Genomic DNA, 19,029 nt, shown 5'->3' with positions numbered 1-19,029 from the left:
TTTGAGAAATAACATAAATAATAATCTTATACAACAAAATGAGAAATAAAAACACGATGTTTTTCTTGCAGTTTTCTATATAAACAGTATTAATAACGATTAACTCTAATTAGTTATATTTTTGTTGTTTTTTCATAAGCAAACAGATCTGCAAAAATATTTGAAAAATCACCATATATAAGTTTGGTAAGAAGTGTTAACCATAACTGAAAACTTATTTTGACCTTATTTGTAAGGTTAATTAAACACATTCAGCTTTACTAGGTTCATATTAGTGTTTTCACAAATTAACTACCAAAGGGGCACTGAACAGACTTAACATTTCCAAACGTGGGAGCGCTATAACAGAATATCCAACCCTACTATTCAGTTAAAAGATAATTGGGCATTGAGACCAGATGCTCTCTCACCCCAATATGATCAAATGTTTAATTCTTGTGTTACACATACTTTAATTATTAAGAACTTGAAGATAACATGTAACGTACCACAAAGCAATAAAACAAATTAAAATTAGTGCTAACTCTTCCATTCACCAAGGATATTTTACAACTGTTGGTTTTGAAGCCCAGGGAAAGTAACCTTGAGAACTACTTCAGTTGGATCTTAAGACAGAGAGTTGTTTTTAAAACCGTTTTACACATTGTATCGATTACATAAAACCGAAAGAATACTTCAAATGTAACATCATAATAATAGGGAAGTGTATAATTTTTAAGCTAAAAATAATCTTGAGTTAACATATTAAAAATTTTAAGTGAATAAATGTGATATTTCTTACATTTATAATATATTTTCATACTAAACATTGATAACAAAGTTTACAATTTGACAACTGTATATATATATAATTTTTTTTCTTTATAGTTTAAACAGATAATTAGCAAAGAAAAATGACGCCTATTATATTATTTGAGCTCCTTACTAGTAGACAAATAGTACAGTTATGTAATAACAACAACTATATAGTTATATAACAGAAAATCAGTCAGGTTTTCCAACATATTTAAATTATTAGACAGTATATCAAGAAACCAACTGGCTTTCCCTTCCAAACACACGTGATACAAGAAAAATCTCGCCATTTTCTTTACGATGATTGACTTATTATACAACACAGTATGACACAGCTAGTTAAGTCAACTTCGACTCACTTAAATTGTAAGAATATATAACACAAATCAAACAAACCGTCTTTCCATTGACTACTTAATAAAGCCAGTTTGTTTAATCGCTATTCACTTACCGTATTATATTTTATAATTAGTTTCTTCACTTATTATAGCACATAATTATATTTTGCTATCGAATTGTATCCACTGAATGGTAGTTTTTGCGTCATTACAACGCTATTATAAACAGTAATTTTTACAAATTTTTCTTTACTGTGAATTTCCTAAATAAAGAACGACAGCATTTCGACCACGAACCCTAAACGTTGTACGTCACTGCTCATGAAGATTTTCGCTTACTTGGTAACAATTATTTCTAATAGTTTTATTCAAAACTCTTGAGACGGTGCTAACGTTTTGATAATCCAATGTTATTATAATCCTGTATTAGAACATTTGTTTTGTATTTTGACAAATTACTTTTATTTTGTTTCATAAATGAGGTTATGTATACAATATAAGCATATTAAACATAGATTTAAGTTATGTTTTGGGACATATACTGTTTTAGTTAAATATCTTGAGGGCTTTTTAATATTGATGCGAAGCACACAGATGTGCTATCGAGACAAACTTTTATATCACTTTCAGCACTTATTGAGTCATAACGTCTTGTCAGAAAAGCAATGGAGAGGCCTAGGGGGGCACCATTGTTTGGCAGTGTTTACGGCATCAATTGCCCTTAATCCGGCCCTGTGTGCAATTGCTATATCTAAAGTGCGAAAGCAGTCTAAAAACTCCAGCTATAATGAATATTTTACAGACAAAAAATATGATATGCCTATCATAGAAATGGTGATCAACATACGATATGATCTCCCGTTTAGTGGAACTTCCACCATTTATTAAAGAGTTTATTGAAATAATTGACGTGGATTTAAAACATTCTTCTCAATCTTAAGAGAAATTACAAAAATTATACTCGTGCTAGAACCGGCTAAAAGCTACAGTACAGTTACAAGAAAAAAATATCTCCTGGAGACTTCTATGAAGTGTGGTTTGTTTGCAAATGTAAAATATCGAAAATGAAACGTCTGCTGACTCATAACATCATAGCACCAGTGAATGAGAGGGAAAAATAATTTAAAAATGAATTAATACGAGTATCGTTACATCTAGATTTAGTGTTTTGTTATGTGAAATAGTGTGTGTTTGTTTTCTTTTAGCAAAGCCACAAAGGCTGTAAATCCGGAAACATACCGCTGTACTAGCGGGGGGCATGTGAAATAGAACAGAAACAAGCCATAAATCATTTGATCAAACTTAATAGCGGATTATGTGCAATAAATCCTAAACTTGAACTTCAAGTAACTTCGGAATCTAAAGAGCAGATGGCATCCAGTACATCAGGGTATGAGTTGGAAAAGATGCTTAGCGTGGCTATAAAAAGCAAGATAAACTCGAGTACTTCGAAAAAGGGCATTGCTTCGGTTCTGAAGCACTTTAGGAATACTGAAATAATTCCAGCAGACAGCAGTCTAACTTCATGGTGTAACTCAATGAAGATAAAACATGAAGACTTGTACAAACTGACTATAGTTGTACATGTTGCTCCAGTGACACAAGTCAGTGTAGAAAGGTTATTTTGTATATTTAGTGATCTTTAGTCCCCAAAGAAACAGTTTGTTGCCTGAAAACACTGGGAATATCTTAGTTGTTCTTTCTAATTTCAGCTTGTAAACTTATGTTATATAATATTTATATGTTTTATATAATAAATGAATTGGAGTAGAAACTCCTTTTTACTATTTCTCTTTTGAAACTTAATATGCTTGTAAAACTGAATTAAAAAGTACTAAAGAGTTTAAATAAAATAAGAAAATTAAAGGCCTGGCATGGCCAAACGCGTTAAGGCGTGCGACTCCTAATTTGAGGGTCGCGGGTTCGCATCCCCGTCGCGCCAAACATGCTTGCCCTTTCAGTCGTGGGGGCGTTATAATGTGACGGTCAATCCCACTATTCGTTGGTAAAAGAGTAGCCCAAGAGTTGGCGGTGGGTGGTGATGACTAGCTGCCTTCCCTCTAGTCTTACACTGCTAAATTAGGGACGGCTAGCACAGATAGCCCTTGAATAGCTTTGTGCGAAATTCAAAAACAAACACACAAACAAACAAGAAAATTAAATAAAAGCTCATATGTGTGTTAAATCTTTATTAGCATTACAAAATGAGAAGTAATTTATGGTACAATGTGACAATAACAATTTTTAAGCTAGTATTGAAACATCCCAACATCTCTATACTATAGTTGGATCTGTAGGGTTGTCAAATAATTACTTTTTTTAACAGTATTGCCAGTGGATATTTATACTAACTATTAATTGTGATGTGATATGAATAATGAGTACAATTTTTGTGAGAACTGTAGTTAGAGGTTTTCAAATGATTAGGTTTTATTCCATTGTTACTATATAGGAATGAAAGTAAGACAATTTTATATGCCTGTTAATCAAACAGTTAATGTAAAATAAACTGATTAAGTCATAAATGATTTTAAAAAATAACTTTATTAAACTCATTCAACAATACATTTTAGATTTATCAATTCATCACACTTCTCACTTATTTTCAGTTAACACTGATTACATAGTTTTGTGTACAGGAAAAGTTAAAAAAAAGGACAGTACCAACACTTTAATTCATTACCAGAATCCAGAAAATAAACTAATTAATAAAATAACATTATGCAAATGTTATGAAGCTGCAGATGTTTACAGTTCTACTTATTACTGTGATAATATGATTGTTGAATCAGGAGTGTTAATTCTTTGTTCTGATAATATGCACACATTTGATTGAAGAGAAGCAACAGATACTTACAGTTCTACATATTAATGTGGTTTTGAGAAAAGTGAGGATAGACTGTAACAATTTTTACAAAACACTGAACAACCATTAAAACCATTATTATAGAACTTTGAGTCATAAAAACACAGGCTCTAGAAGTCTTGATACAAAATGATACAAATTTTGGTTCTCAGTTTGCTTTTGAAGAAAGAAGGTCTACCTTTTAAAAGTGCTTGGGTTATAGGGTTTTTATCAATTTATAGAGCTTTGAGTTTATTATTTAAATTACTGTACTGTATGTTGAGAGTAATCAATTAAGTATATCACAGTTATAAACATTTACCGTAACATTTGTAACACCTCTTGATTTTATAAATCCTTGTGACTCATTCCACAATCACAATTATTCTTTCACAATAGTTTGTAAAGTCTCAAGAAAAATATTTCCATGGATATGACGTGTAAATTTGACACAACCAATCTGTACAGTTACAGACTTCATAATGTGTATATACATTGGTACAAGCACATTATAAAGTAAAAAGTAATGTATTCTAGAATTGTCTCAGGTACAGTATTTATATTTGTAAGTAACGTTATTTTAAATTAGTTTACATTGATACATACTAGTAAAGATATTTGTATAAAATACATGTGAAAATCTTCTTGTAGACAGTTATTTGTTGTATTTGAAATTAGTTTTTAAACTAAAGTAAATGTGCTTCAGGCTGGTACTGTCATGAAAACCAAAACTTAGTTATGAAATGTCATAAGCATGGATTATCCAATTAGCTAATCAACTTTCTTGTATTGAAATACTTTAGAACTCATCCACCCTGTATTCATTATAAATGTGGGTTATTGTGGTAGCTTACTAAGTTTTTTATATGTAAATTTAATATATTTAATGAATGTTACATGACACTAACATGGGTAGTGTACTACCATTGAAATTCCAGCTTCCTCTTTTTTGCACTTTGAAACTGCAGAGAAATTTATGTATGGTAAAGGATGTTATCTGATATGTGACTTCAATATAATTAATTCATTATATATATTAAAAAAAATGTTTTATATAGTTTAATTTATATTGTTGGAAATTTATTTTTAAAACACATGCAAAAATTAATGTGTGAGAATTGACAAACAGTACTGGTGTTCATAGAAAAAAACAGAAATGTGTCAAATTTCACTAAATGTAGTACTTATGTTAAACATTTTACAAACATAGTTTGAGGAAATTTCAACTGATGTTAAATGTTATTGATCCATATTTTGAGAATTTGCTGCTCTTTTCAAAAACAGATTCAAGATGTTGTAGGGTTACAACTAGATGTTTACTAACACTAGTTATCAATATATTACTTTCATGGATTAATTCACTTATAACAACACTACTAATAACGTTAGTAACAAAATTAATTAGAAACCCTATAGAACTCTGAGTAGTTCATATGAGTTATGATCAAGTGATGTCAAACACTGTTCTTATTACTAGTAAGATGATTTATATACAAATAACAGTTAAATGTAAACATATAACTTCAAAACTATGTAAAATTGATTCTGTAACAATATTATAAAATCTACAGGTGTTCCAAACAGTATTAATTCATGAAAAAAAAACAATTTCAAAGTCAAGACAAATTGTTAGTGGTTTAAGTCAAAGCATGAAAATTTACTATGGCAATATTTAATTATAGTTCATGTTGTATTTATTTAGAAATAATCAGTTCTAAGGGGAATACTTATTCTTCACACATGTAACATGTATATCTTTACCATACACTTGTTTTTTAAATTACACATCATTTTTCTAAGTGTTTAGACTTATTTTTTGTTATGCTGTGAGTTCTTAAATTTTGCTTAACTTTGTTCTTAGTTTTGAACTTAGTTTTGGTGTTTAACTTTCAACTTTGACCCCCGCTAGTACAGCGGTATGTCTCCGAATTTACCACGCTAAAATCAGGGGTTTGATTCCCCTCAGTGGGCTGAGCAGATAGCCCGATGTGGCTTTGCTATAAGAAAAACACAAACTTTCAACTTTAATAGTCTAAAAGCAGTTGTGTGTGAGTTGAATTTTTTTTTACTAAGATTTTTCATCTTGAGTTATATACTCATTTCAGATTTAGCTATGAATTTGCATTTTATTGTTATGACTTCATCTACAAGTACTACCTCAGATAAACTGTGATCACAAGTAAACGTTTTTGGCAGAGGAGTTTTGGCAATTATTTACAGAGATATGGAATTGTTCTTGCAGTTTGTGGATTCTTCTGGCCCTCAGTCTTTGTTCCTTACCCTAGGAATGTTGGACAAGAAGATGAAGACATAGACAGGATTTTTATGTCTTCTTCTTATCCTCTGTGTTGTATAAACTATCTTTTATTACTTTACTTACATCTTTTTACTGAACAGCTTGTGTACCCTTCCTTATCTGATATCTTACCATGCTCATGCTTTGGCATATAACTGGGATTCAAATTCTGTTTTTTATTCTCTACAGTTGGATTTCGTAATCCAGTTTAGATTTAACACCTAGATACTGCATGTGCTCAGTATTCCCATCTTTGTTTATCTTTAATCTCTCTTCTATGTTACCTCCCTATCATTCCCGTGAGGGTTTTTATGAAAGTGGCCATTCACTGTTGTTGTGTACATTATCCCATGTGTTTTCCTTAGCTCTAGTGTTGTTGGGCACAATTCACTTTTGAGATGGATGTGTTTATTCCTCTCATCTTCAAGATATTTACACATTTACATATGGCTCATTTTTTATATCAATTTATTTTGGAGGCCTGTCTTAGTCACTGGAGTCTTGAGTGGAGTCATCTCATCTCCAGTCTTCCTTATACTCCCTTGCTCCTCATCTGTCTCAATATTCCCCTGTTCCTCTCCCTCCCATTCTGCCCCCTGATCAGCTCATTTTGTCCAAGCTTCTGACTCACATCGTCTTATTTTTTGTTGCCAATCCATCTGCTGTAACTGGTTTCAGTAACAACTTGGTTATCAAGATGTGGTAATGTTTTGTTCAGATGATATGGATGAATGCCACCATAGAGAAACAGTAGATTTTTACAGTTCTACTTATTACTGTGGTAATCTGATTGTTGAATCAAGAGTGCTAATTCTTTGTTTGGATGATATGCACACAATTTATTAAAGAGAAGCAACAGATGCTTACAGTTCTACATACTAATGTAGTTTTAAGAGAAATGTGGATAGACTGTAACAATTTAAGCAAAATACTGAACTACATACTAATGTAGTTTTAAGAGAAATGTGGATAGACTGTAACAATTTAAGCAAAATACTGAACAACCATTAAAACCATTATTATAGAACTTTGAGTCATAAAAACACAGACTCAAGAAGTCTTGATACAAAATGATACTAATATTGATTCCCAGTTTGCTCCTGAAGAAGGAAAGTCCACCTTTTAAAAGTACTTGCGTTATAGGGTTTTTATCAATTTATAGAGCTTTGAGTTTATTATTTAAATTACTGTTCCATATGTTGAGAATCATGAGATAAGTATACCACAGTTATAAACATTTACCATAAAACACATCTTGAATTTAAAAATCTTTGTGACTCGTTCCACAACCACAATTATTCTTTCACAATAGTTCATAATGCCTGTTGAAAAATAACTATTTCTATGGATATGACTTGTAAATCTGACACTGAATTAGCGTGTACAGTTACAGCCTTCACCATGTGTTGTGTACATTGGTGCAAGCACATTATAAAGTAAACAGTAATGTTCTGTGATGACAAGAAAACCCACTTATAGAGAAAAATATACATGTAAAAACGGCTGGTGTGGGTAGAGAAAACTCTATGTGGAGGAACGAAGATGGAGTTTTCTCTACCCATACCAACTGTTTTTACATATATAAAAAGTAATGTATTCTTGAACTGTTTTTGGTAAGGATTTATATATGTAACTAACATTATTTTAATTTAGCTTTACATTAATACATGATTAACATGTAATGTAAAATATGCAACATCTTGTATTGTTATACTTTGGATGTTTAACTTAGTTGGAAACTTACAATTATAATTATTTAAACTACATTATGACGTTTGTCACATTGACTTATTTTTTTTTATAAATTTCAATGGCTTATGTTGATTTAAGTATTGTTCACTAGTGTTTGAAATTATATCTTCAGATATTACATGTCTACTGACTGATCTGGATATTGTGATACACATTTCAGTTTCTGTGACTCAGCAGTAAAGAATATATTATAAAAGTTTACTTATTACACACAATATTTTATTAAGGCTTGTTTGACTGTTTGTGTTATCAGTACGTGGAGTACAAGACATACTCAAGTTGAGGGGTCAGTATGAGCTGATAATTCGTGTTTAGTATGTACAGTGGAACTTGTTGGTTTAAATAATTAGGAAGCTTTCATTGTAACTTACCACTATAATGTGTGTTTTATTTATACATGTTTTAATCTTATATAAAAATACTTTATCTGGCAATCAAAACTTGATTTTTTAAAGCATAGAAACAAAAGTGAAAATAAACAGTAGAGCCATGGCAACACATGTAAACATCTGTAATGAATGTTTGGAATTACACATATTTCATCTTCAGTAAATCAATAAATTTAATGAATTAAGCAATCTTTAGTATAAATATTAATATAAACATACAATAAATAGTGTTATAAATATTAATATAAACATACAATGAACAGTGTTATAAATATTAATATAAACATATGATAAACAGTGTTATAAATATTCATATAAACATACGATAAACAGTTATAAATATTAATATAAACATACAATAAACAGTGTTATAAATATTAATATAAACATACAATAAATAGTGTTATAAATATTAATATATACATACAATAAATAGTGTTATAAATATTAATATAAACATACAATAAACAGTGTTATAAATATTAATATAAACATACAATAAACAGTGTTATAAATATTAATATAAACATACAATAAACTGTTATATATATTAATATAAATATACGATAAACAGTTATAAATATTAATATAAACATACAATAAACAGTGTTATAAATATTAATATAAACATACAATAAACAGTGTTATAAATATTAATATAAACATACAATAAACAGTGTTATAAATATTAATATAAACATATAATAAACAGTGTTATAAATATTAATATAAACATATAATAAATAGTGTTATAAATCTTTCAATATAGAGAGAAGGAAATGTAAGGGGAATGAGTTTGAATTTATATTGGGAGTTGAACTTTCATTTACGGTATGTAAACTTTATTTTAGCAACAGTTAGTGATCATTACATCCATTAGTTATTACTGATAAGTATTCTCAAAGAATGGGTGGTGATGATGATGTTTCATCATTAGAATACATAGAAAAGTTAGGTGGAGTTTGAATTTTAACTCCAGTTCTGTTAGAAACTTTCACATTTACCAAGGTATGTATTTGTAAGTGACAAGAAGTTTTACATGTGTAGGGAGTTTTACATCTACAATCTGTGTTGCTAGTAATAGGACAAATCATTTCAGGTTATATCTACAGAAATATTGAACACAAATATAAGGATGTTATAATTTCAAATGTTTCAAGAAATAAGTCAAGTTTTTATGAGATTGAATAAAACATCACTGAACTTTATCACTTTATTTTATGCTGTAGTTTATAAGTTTTATAAACCCTTACTAACATTGCACTTAAAATTTGTAAAGTATGAAGTCTGTACTGTGTATTAAAAGCTGTGCCAACAACTTACTATTATCTTCAGTTATTACAACTAATCTATTATTAACATGTATGTATGTACAAAATATTTTTGTAAACAAATACAGTTAATCTTTATCAAAATTTTCATGCCCAGTCAACACCAGTAGTTTAATTTCTTACATTCAGGTACTAAATCATGCAGTTTCACAATGTTTGACTGCCAGTTATTACTTATTGGCTTATTTTACTTTTAAGACTAGGTGGCATCACCCCACTGGGACACAAATGGTGGGTAAAACAAAGCCAAAGCAATAGCCTTATAAACCTGGAAAGTTGATCACTAGCTTTTGTTGTGCATTGTGGCAAATAAATATGCAGCTGATTTTCATTGTACTAAATAGTATGTCTATCAAGCTATCTATTGTTAAATTTTTATAACTGATGAACCTTTGTTGTGAAAAGTAGGTTGTCTACTGAGATGTTTAACTGTTAAACATTTGCATAATTGATAGATGTTTGTTGTGTGTTTGGTGTCTATTGAAACATTTTACATGATCAATAGACCTTTGTTGTGGAAAACAGTTTGTTTACCAGGTTGTTTACTGTCGGATTTTTACATATACAGAAGATACTTGATTTGACGTATAGTTTGCTCACAGGGCTGTTTGCTATATTGGATATGTTTTTGATAGATACATACTGGGCCAACTAGTATGCTGTTAAATTTTGCATATGCTGTAGATATTTGCTGGCCAAATAGGTTGTTTTGTGGTCTGTTTGCTTCTTAATGATACATGTTCTTTAAGTATTTACTATACAAGGTAATTTGTCATTTAGACTGTTAGTTGTTGAATTTTTACTTATTTGGCAAGTATTTGCTGTGTAAAATAGTTTTTATATCAGGGTATTTACTATTACATTTTATACACTCAGTAGGTCTTTGTGGTCACATCATTTGATCAGTTTTCCCTACCCTTAATAGCTAATTATAAATAATGATTTATACATATGTATAAATTTTTCTGATGTGGTGTTTTTAGCAACAGCATAGCAGAATGACTGAGTTTTTTGTTTGTTTTATGAAGTAAGACATTTTAGTTCATAACTCCATTATCTTTTGATCAATTTAACCTTTAATTACAGTTTTGGTTTCAGGAAGACAAACCATTTTAATTGATGTACTTAACCATGTCCAAGGTCTTATAAATTAATTTATTGTAATCCTACCTATAATAATCTCATTTTAAGGATAGGCTAGTAGAGAGCCTGATGAGTAATAAAATTTAATTTAGAACACATGTGTTCCATGCTTGGTATTGCTGGTGCAGAAAATATAGCTAATAAAAAGTAAAAATATAGTTTCTAAGATTAATTTATTCTACCTGAAAGACTTTTCAAGTGCCATGGCTACTGAGGATACCCTCTTGTTGTTGGTTACTAAAGTTTACTTATCTGTAGCAAAAAAAGTAATATTTAAAGTTAGAACCTTCATAAAACTTATTGAAATCATTGATCTTGTATTTAATGTACTTTTAACTATTCATTTTCTTTATTCAGGTTGCATGGAGACAACAAGTAATACCAAAAAGTTTTGTTATATGGACTGTATTCAGCTACTGACTGGCCAGAAACAGTAGGAGGAAAACCTATTAATTTTGAGATGGAAGAAGGTTTGTCACCACTTACGAGCAACAATACTGATCTTTTGTCTCAATTACAACTTTTTCATTAGGTTTTTGACATGTAATAAAAATAGTCTAACATTACTGGAAGTTAATAAACCTAACAGATTTTTAATTGCAACTGGATTGTGCAGTCACATGTATAAGCATGACTTTGATGCTTTTGTAGAATGTTTTTAAATAGATACTACACAAATTTATATATATATACATTATGAACTCCAAGAATTTTAACATTGTAATGTTACGAAGTGATGTTTTTAGAAAATATTCACAAAACCCATTAAGATGATGATGTTATTTTGAGTAATAAAACTGAAGTTAATAATTCATATTATTAACACGAGAATCATTTGATAGTTATGAAGTAAAGTATGATGACCAAATAAATAGGTTACAAGGTATGACATGTTTTATGTATATTATTTATTTTAGTAACTGTATGTATACTTGTATATCAGTGTGACATATTTTATATGACTTTTTAATACTTTATTAATTGTCAGTTCCACATCTTTTTATTGTGAATCTTGTTGACTTATTTAATACCAGTTCTCTTTGTCAGCCTTTTCTCATCATGTCTTACCAGCTTTCTTTGTTAATCTTTTCACTTAATGTAGTACCAGTTTTCTTTGTTAATCTTTTCACTTAATGTAGTACCAGCTTTCTATGTTAATCTTTTCACTTAATGTAGTACCAGATTTCTTTATCAGTCTTTTCACCTAATGTGGTACCAGCTTTCTTTATTATTCTTTTCACCTAACGTAGTACCAGCTCTCTTTATCAGTCTATTCACCTAATGTAGTGCCAGTTTTCTTTATCAGTCTTTATGCAGTGTTGTCTGTTTTATCATGTTGTTTCAATATTCTTTTAATGGAAATTACAAATTACTTTAAAGAGCTCAGCTGTATTTCTTTGAGGATATTATTACATAGTTAGAAAGCCAGAAAATTATCATATTTATAGGACAGTGTTTTCTGTGTATTATTATTGTGTTCTTAGTTTTATTATTTAATTACATGAGAACATTATTGATTGTATCAATACCTTTAGTACATGAAAAAGTAAGTGAATGTTTCATGGCAGTTCAAATTATATAATCCATGAGCTGCTTACAAGCATACCCTATTAAAGATTTTTTGTTTGTTACTTTACCTTAATAGTTATTAAGGTATAATAACTGATATAAATAATAAATAAAAACCACACATGAAAATCAAATAATATAATATTCATCTGGGTCTTTTCTTTTTTCTGAATATATATTCTTTGTTTTTCATGTGTGTTTTTTATTTTAACATGAAAACCATATTGCATTTGGACCAGTCAACCCTCTTACTTCATATATTTATGGAGAGATTAAAAAAAAAATTAATTGCAAATTTTCATTTTGTTTGTCAACAAAGGACTTGCATATTGTATGCCAAGTTTTGTTAAGTCATATTAGGTACTATTACTGTTATGGTGCATATATATTCACAGTTACATGATGGTTGCAATTTCATGTTAAATATACAAATCAGTTAAGGAAGTGTTAATTTCAATTTCTGCTTTGTACCTTGTGTATCAGTATTCTTCTGTAAAATCTGGCAATAACTTTGATTTTAAGATATTTTTAATGTAGTATTTCTACATCTAATAAAGCAGAAACAATACATTTGAAATTTCTGTTGTTCTACAGAGCCCTTTGTTGTGGATTCCTGTATGTGGTGAGGGGACCTCCAAAGGGAGGTTTTGTTCTTTCAGTTTATCTCCTCTGGGACCTAAATATCCACTCACATGTTTGTCATATGTGGTGACCCATAAAGGGGAGGAGAGGGCTCTGGTGGTTGAGGGATCCAACCCTTATACACCACTTTGGCCTTGAATTCCTGTAGATGGGCAGCCTTGGGTGGTCCACCTGGGTAGGGTCAACCAAGTAGCAGTGTTGGATGTTCTCAACAGGTGTTGTGAACATGGTATCTGATGCTGGTGTTTGGGTACAGTGCTCACGAAACCCTAACGTTGCTGTAGTGTCCTTGTTTGGCATTGTAGTGCATTCCCTAGTAGGGCTCCACAGTGGGTGGGGTCAGTGGGCACCGAAATATTTCTTTTTTTATTATGGATCCTCCATATAAAAACTTAAGTAAAATAGTGAGAAAACAGTCCATAGGTAAATAACCACATCTTGAAGATTCTGAGCAGTAATCCTCAACACCTGTTGTACCTCATTTTCTTGTACTACATTCTCTTTGACAAACCTTCAGGGTAGATGTCTCACTTTTTCATTCAGAAGGGACAAGAAGGACTTGTTGGCTCTCCAAAATCAGTAAAGAAGTTTCACTCTGGTGACATATTGGTGGGAACATCCACATCTGAACACAATGAACTGCTCTTGCATTCAAAGGTGATTTGGGACATACCTATTGAGGTTACACCTCGTGCTACTTTGAATTCATCAGGAGAAGTTATTGTTGAGAGGGATTTGAAGAACATCCTTGAGTTGGAGGTTCTTGGTGGTTTCTCTGCCCAAGGGGTTTTTGCAGTGAGGTGTATCTCTGCTCCCAAAGATGGAATTATGATGATGACCAAAGTCCTCATTCTGACATTTACATCACCACGTCCACCTACCACCATCAGGGCACGTTATCTTAATTACAGGGTACTGCCATACATACCAAACCTGCTATTTGACCTGCATGCCCCGCTGGAAACTGGATCAAGCAAACTGGCCCTCTTTCACTGCTCTCGCAGAACATGATCCTACCATCGTCTGTAAGCCATCAGTAAACTACTGTGTGGCAGCAGTAACTGATTGTATTATACAAGCAGCTGCTCAATGTATTCCTAAAACCTCAACATGTTTTCCACTATATCCTGTCTGACACATGGCTCAGAAGGCTCAAAAACGGGTCTGGGATACTTTCCATAGATATCCCACATTCTCAAACCCCATTGCTTTTCAGCAGGCCCATGAATATGCTCGGTGGGTAAGACGTCAAAGCCAGAAGGAATCTTGGATTAAGTTCACAACCAGCATATCTTCTAACACCAGTTTCAAAGTCATATGCGACAAGATTCAAAAGGTCAATGGGCATTATAATTCTGTCCCTCTCTCAATCTTCCTCTTTGATGGCCAGGAAGTAGCTGATACCCGGAACATTGTCGATACTCTAAGTGAAAGCTTTTGCCTGGTACCTAGCACTTGTGCTTCTTCCTCCACCTTCTTAGCCATCAAGACTTGGGTAGAGTGATTATCTCTTTCCTTTTGAGCTGATTGTTTCTATCACTATAATCATCCCTTTACCCTGGTGGACCTTAAACTGACCCTTCATTGGTCTGGCAGAACATCAGTTGGACCTGATGATGCACACTATGAAATGCTGTGCCATCTATCTTGTGCTTCTCTTGCTATTATTCTGATTGTTTTTAACTGGATATTGCAGGAGAATGTTTTTCCTGATGCCTGGCACCAGGTTATTGTTTTACCTTTCTCTAAACCTGGGATGGATCTCTTCAAACTACCGTCCTATTGCTCTGATGAGCTGTCTCTGTAAGACCTTAGAGAGAATGGTTAATGCTCATCTTATTTGGTTCCTTGAATCAAACAACCTCTTCTTGTCCACTCAGTGTGGATTCTAACAACAGCACTCCACCATGGACCACCTTATTTCACTTAAAACTTCAATCAGAGAAGCCTTTCTCAAATGACAACATCTTATATCAATATTCTTTGACATTGAGAAGGCTTATAATACAACATGGAAGTATGGCATTTTGCAAGACCTCCATGTATCCACGTGGGTTACATGGCCATTTGCCCATTTTTATTATTATTTTTAATGGACTGATGATTCCAGGTTCATATGGGTTTGACACTTTCCCATGCTTTTCTACAGGAACTTAGAGTCCCTCAGGGTTGTGTCTTGAGTGTCACACTTTTAAGTATAAAGATTAATGATATAACTAAACAACTTCCTCTTACTGTTGCAAACGGGATCTATGTTGACGACTTTCACATCTCATGTCAGTTGTCGAACATGAGGTATATTGAGCAGCAGCTACAGACTGCCATCAATCATTTACTGAAGTGGACCACACAAATGGCTTTAACTTCTCTCTCTCTAAAACTGTTTGTATGGACATTTGCCTCCAACGGGGTATTCACCCTGAACCTGAACTCTGTATTGGTGAAGTTGTGCTGCCTGTGGTCCCTGGGACAAAGTTCTTGGGGCTTATCTTTAACTGTAAGCTGACCTTTATACCACACATCAAGCAGCTATGGGTCAAATGTACAAGAGAACTGAACATCCCCCGTGTCCTCTCTTCCACCACTTGGGGAGCAGATCGATGTTCTATGCTAATGATATATCGTGCTCTTATTCGATCGAAACTCAACTATGGTTCACTGGTCTGTGACTGCCATTACATCGGCCTTCAAGTTGCTGGACCCCATTCATAATCGAGTACCATGGCTCTGCACTGGAGCTTTTTGCACTTCCCCAGATCAGAGCTTATACATAGTCTCATGAACCTTCTTTGCACCTCTGTCAATTGCAACTGTCTTCAAAACTACGTTCCTTGCCAGAGCATCCCACCTTGTGTTTTCAAAACTACATTCCTTACCAAAGCATCCCACCTTGTGTTTTCCTTCCTCGGTGGGCCATACCTTTTCAGAACAGATAATCTGCCATTGCTTCTTTTGGCCTTCATATCCAGACACAGTGGGATGAATTGGGTCTGTCCTTGGATAACATTGCTGTATCCACTGGTCAGCACATCGCACCTCTTAGTCCTCAAATGTGACTTATCTTTAAGTCATCTGAGAAAAGCAGACACTCCCGATTGGAAACACCATCTGTTTTTTGCTGAACATCTTTCAAACCATTTTTCCATTCCTGTTTATACAGATAATTTTAAATTAGGTGACTGTGCTTGCTCTGCCATGGTTTGGTGGTTGTGTGCAGAATCCCCTCTACAGATTCATTGTTCACTTCTGAACTGTATGCCATTTCTCTTGCTATGGATCACATAGAAGCTTATCAGTACTCAAATTGCACTATTTATACTGACTCTCTTAGTTCTCTACTGGCCCTGGAATCGCTTCATGTTAGTTTACACCCTGTTCTCCCCAGTATTCAAAACCAACTGGCCTATTTCTGTTTAACATCTAATTTTTCCCAGTTCTTCTGGATATCAGGCCATGTTGATATTCATGGGAACGAGCTTCTTGACACCACAGCTAAATCTATCTGCTCTGGCACTGTCACTGCTATGTTTGTTCAATACATGGATTATGGTCCTGTGTTCACGGCTCAACTCTGTGCCAGTTGGCAGTTGACTTAAACTGAGCAACGTGAAAACAAGCTTTTCCAAATAAAACCCTATATTGGACTTTGGCCATCTTGCTATCGTAAGGATTGGAAAGAGGAAGTTGTTCTAACTAGACTGTGCATCGATCACAGTTTTTTAACTCATTGTTTCATTTAAAAGGAGTCATTCAGATGGCTGTGTCTCACTCTGGATTATTTATGGAGAAGGGTAGAGTAGAATAATAGTAAGTGTATAAAGAATGTAGTTTTTATATTCTGTACTTCTAATTACACACCATGTTGTTTGAGGTGATGTGATATCCTTTGGTATAAATATTGTTAGTCTTGTGAGACATACAGAAACTTGTTTGAACAAATAAATGACTGGAACATTGTCTGCTGGGATGAACAAGCACTGGAACACTGTTCAAAATGTATATAAACAAACATATGGTTATAAATTAACTTGAGAGTCTACTATCAATTAATAATTTAAAAAAAAGTAATTATTTAGTATACATATTGTTTCTACATTATTCATAAAAAATGAGTTGTTTCTTTTTTATTGTCCAATATTATTTTGACATTATTTTATTCACCCTGTACATCATTACTGTATTTGGAATTGTGTTTTATTCAGTTCTTTTAGGAAATGCTGAAGAACTCTCAGAATTAAGAGAGACTTTTGAAAGAGTTATTGACAGCATGACTCAAACTAAGGTGATAAGCTACTGTTATTATTAAGTCATTATGATATGAATATCTTCAAATATAATAAATTGATAAGTATGTGGATTTAATGGTGTAAGAATAAATATAATATAAAACAGTAATTGTTATACTAAATACAGAAAGGTTTTCAGTACAAAAATTTTGTTATATCTGCTAACAATTTATATTATTTTGAATAAATAGAAATTTTTGTATTAGAAGTTTGTTTGTTGGCACTGTATATTATATAATACAAGCACATAAATGACACCCTATAGACAACAGCTTATGTTGGTAAATAATAACCAGAGTATTAATACCTTGTTGGAAGGTAAGTTATTTTCTTGTTGTGAGGAAAGGGCTTTTATTTCAAATTGTGTTCTGTCATAAACACATAACACAGTTATTTTTTTAATTGTCTGAATCTTGAATACTCAGTGTGCAACTTTGTATTCATTATTTTGGTCACACAGATATACATACATACACACACATACAAATATACAATTTCCATCTTAGTAAGGTTAAAATAATATATTGTTCTGACAGCAAAGTATTAATATTATATAAACAATAAGTTTATATATTCTCAGCTTATCAGAAGTATAAGTATTGCATAAACTGAAAATAACATATACAGCAGTTTGAAAACTTGTAAGAATTTAAGTTTAGGCATTTAAAGTAGAAGATTGTTTGTTCTTGTTTTTTTTTGGGGGGGGACTGTTCAAACACACCCACTACATATAAATTATCGTACATACTAAGTCTTACCAGATATAAATTATCATGTATATTCATTCCAATTGAATATAAATTATATTGAATGAATATAGCCTTTTGTTATTTTAAATTGCTATAATTATATCTGTGTGATGGGGATATAAGAACATTTTCTACAGTTCATTTTTTGAAATGTCATAGCAGCTACTATGGTAAAGGATGCTATTTGATATGTAACTTTAATAAAATTAATTGATTATATTTATTGTTAAAAAATGTGTTATACAGAGTTTAATTTTCATTGTTGGAATGTTTTTTTTAACCACATGCAAAAATTAATGTGTGATATTTGACAAACAGTACTAGTGTTCATAAAAAAGAGAAATATGTCAAATATCAGTAGATGTAGTACTTTTGTTAGGCATAGTTTGAGAATTTTTCAACCTATATTAACTTTTAACTGCACTGCTAGTAACTTTAGTAACAAAATTAATTAATCATCTGTCTCAATATTCCCCTATTCCTCTCCCTCCCATTCTGCCCCCCTGATCAGATCATTTTGCTCATGCTTTTGACTCAAGTCATTTTATCAACTAAATCATAAAGCCTTAATGGTCAGTTTTGATGTACTCTCCCTCTTCACAGAAGTCCCAACAACTGAAGCCTGCAAGATAGCTTTATAACTTTATATCCAAGATCCCACCCCATTGATGCATAATCCCAGTAACGCTTATAGAATTCACTACCACCAAAACTAGCTTTATGTTCAATGACCAAAACTGTCTACAAATAAATGGCCTAAGTATGGGAATTCCCATGTCACCAGTTCTAGTCAATATTTTCATAAAACAGATTGAATCTCACGTGATCAGTTTAACCTTACACCCACCACAATACTGGTACAGGTATGTTCACAGTACAGTTGGTGGATTAACA

The 19,029-nt window shown here is 32.0% G+C and overlaps 1 long non-coding RNA gene across 2 annotated transcripts; it reads left to right on the top strand.

Moving 5' to 3' along the window:
- Positions 1 to 1,250: 1,250 nt before the first annotated feature.
- LOC143239684 (uncharacterized) lies at positions 1,251 to 17,614 on the top strand. 2 transcript variants are annotated; one of them, XR_013021311.1, is made up of 3 exons: positions 1,251 to 1,475; positions 11,247 to 11,359; positions 17,303 to 17,614. It is a non-coding gene; the product is annotated as an uncharacterized LOC143239684 (long non-coding RNA). The 2 variants fall into 2 exon arrangements; XR_013021310.1 differs by lacking the exon at positions 1,251 to 1,475 and adding an exon at positions 2,474 to 2,737.
- Positions 17,615 to 19,029: the final 1,415 nt, after the last annotated feature.

This window comes from Tachypleus tridentatus, chromosome 13 (assembly GCF_004210375.1).
Source record: "Tachypleus tridentatus isolate NWPU-2018 chromosome 13, ASM421037v1, whole genome shotgun sequence".
In the NCBI taxonomy this organism is placed as follows: domain Eukaryota; kingdom Metazoa; phylum Arthropoda; class Merostomata; order Xiphosura; family Limulidae; genus Tachypleus; species Tachypleus tridentatus.
Note: the sequence above shows the minus strand (reverse complement) of the source record. Positions and strands in the feature narration are given on the sequence as shown.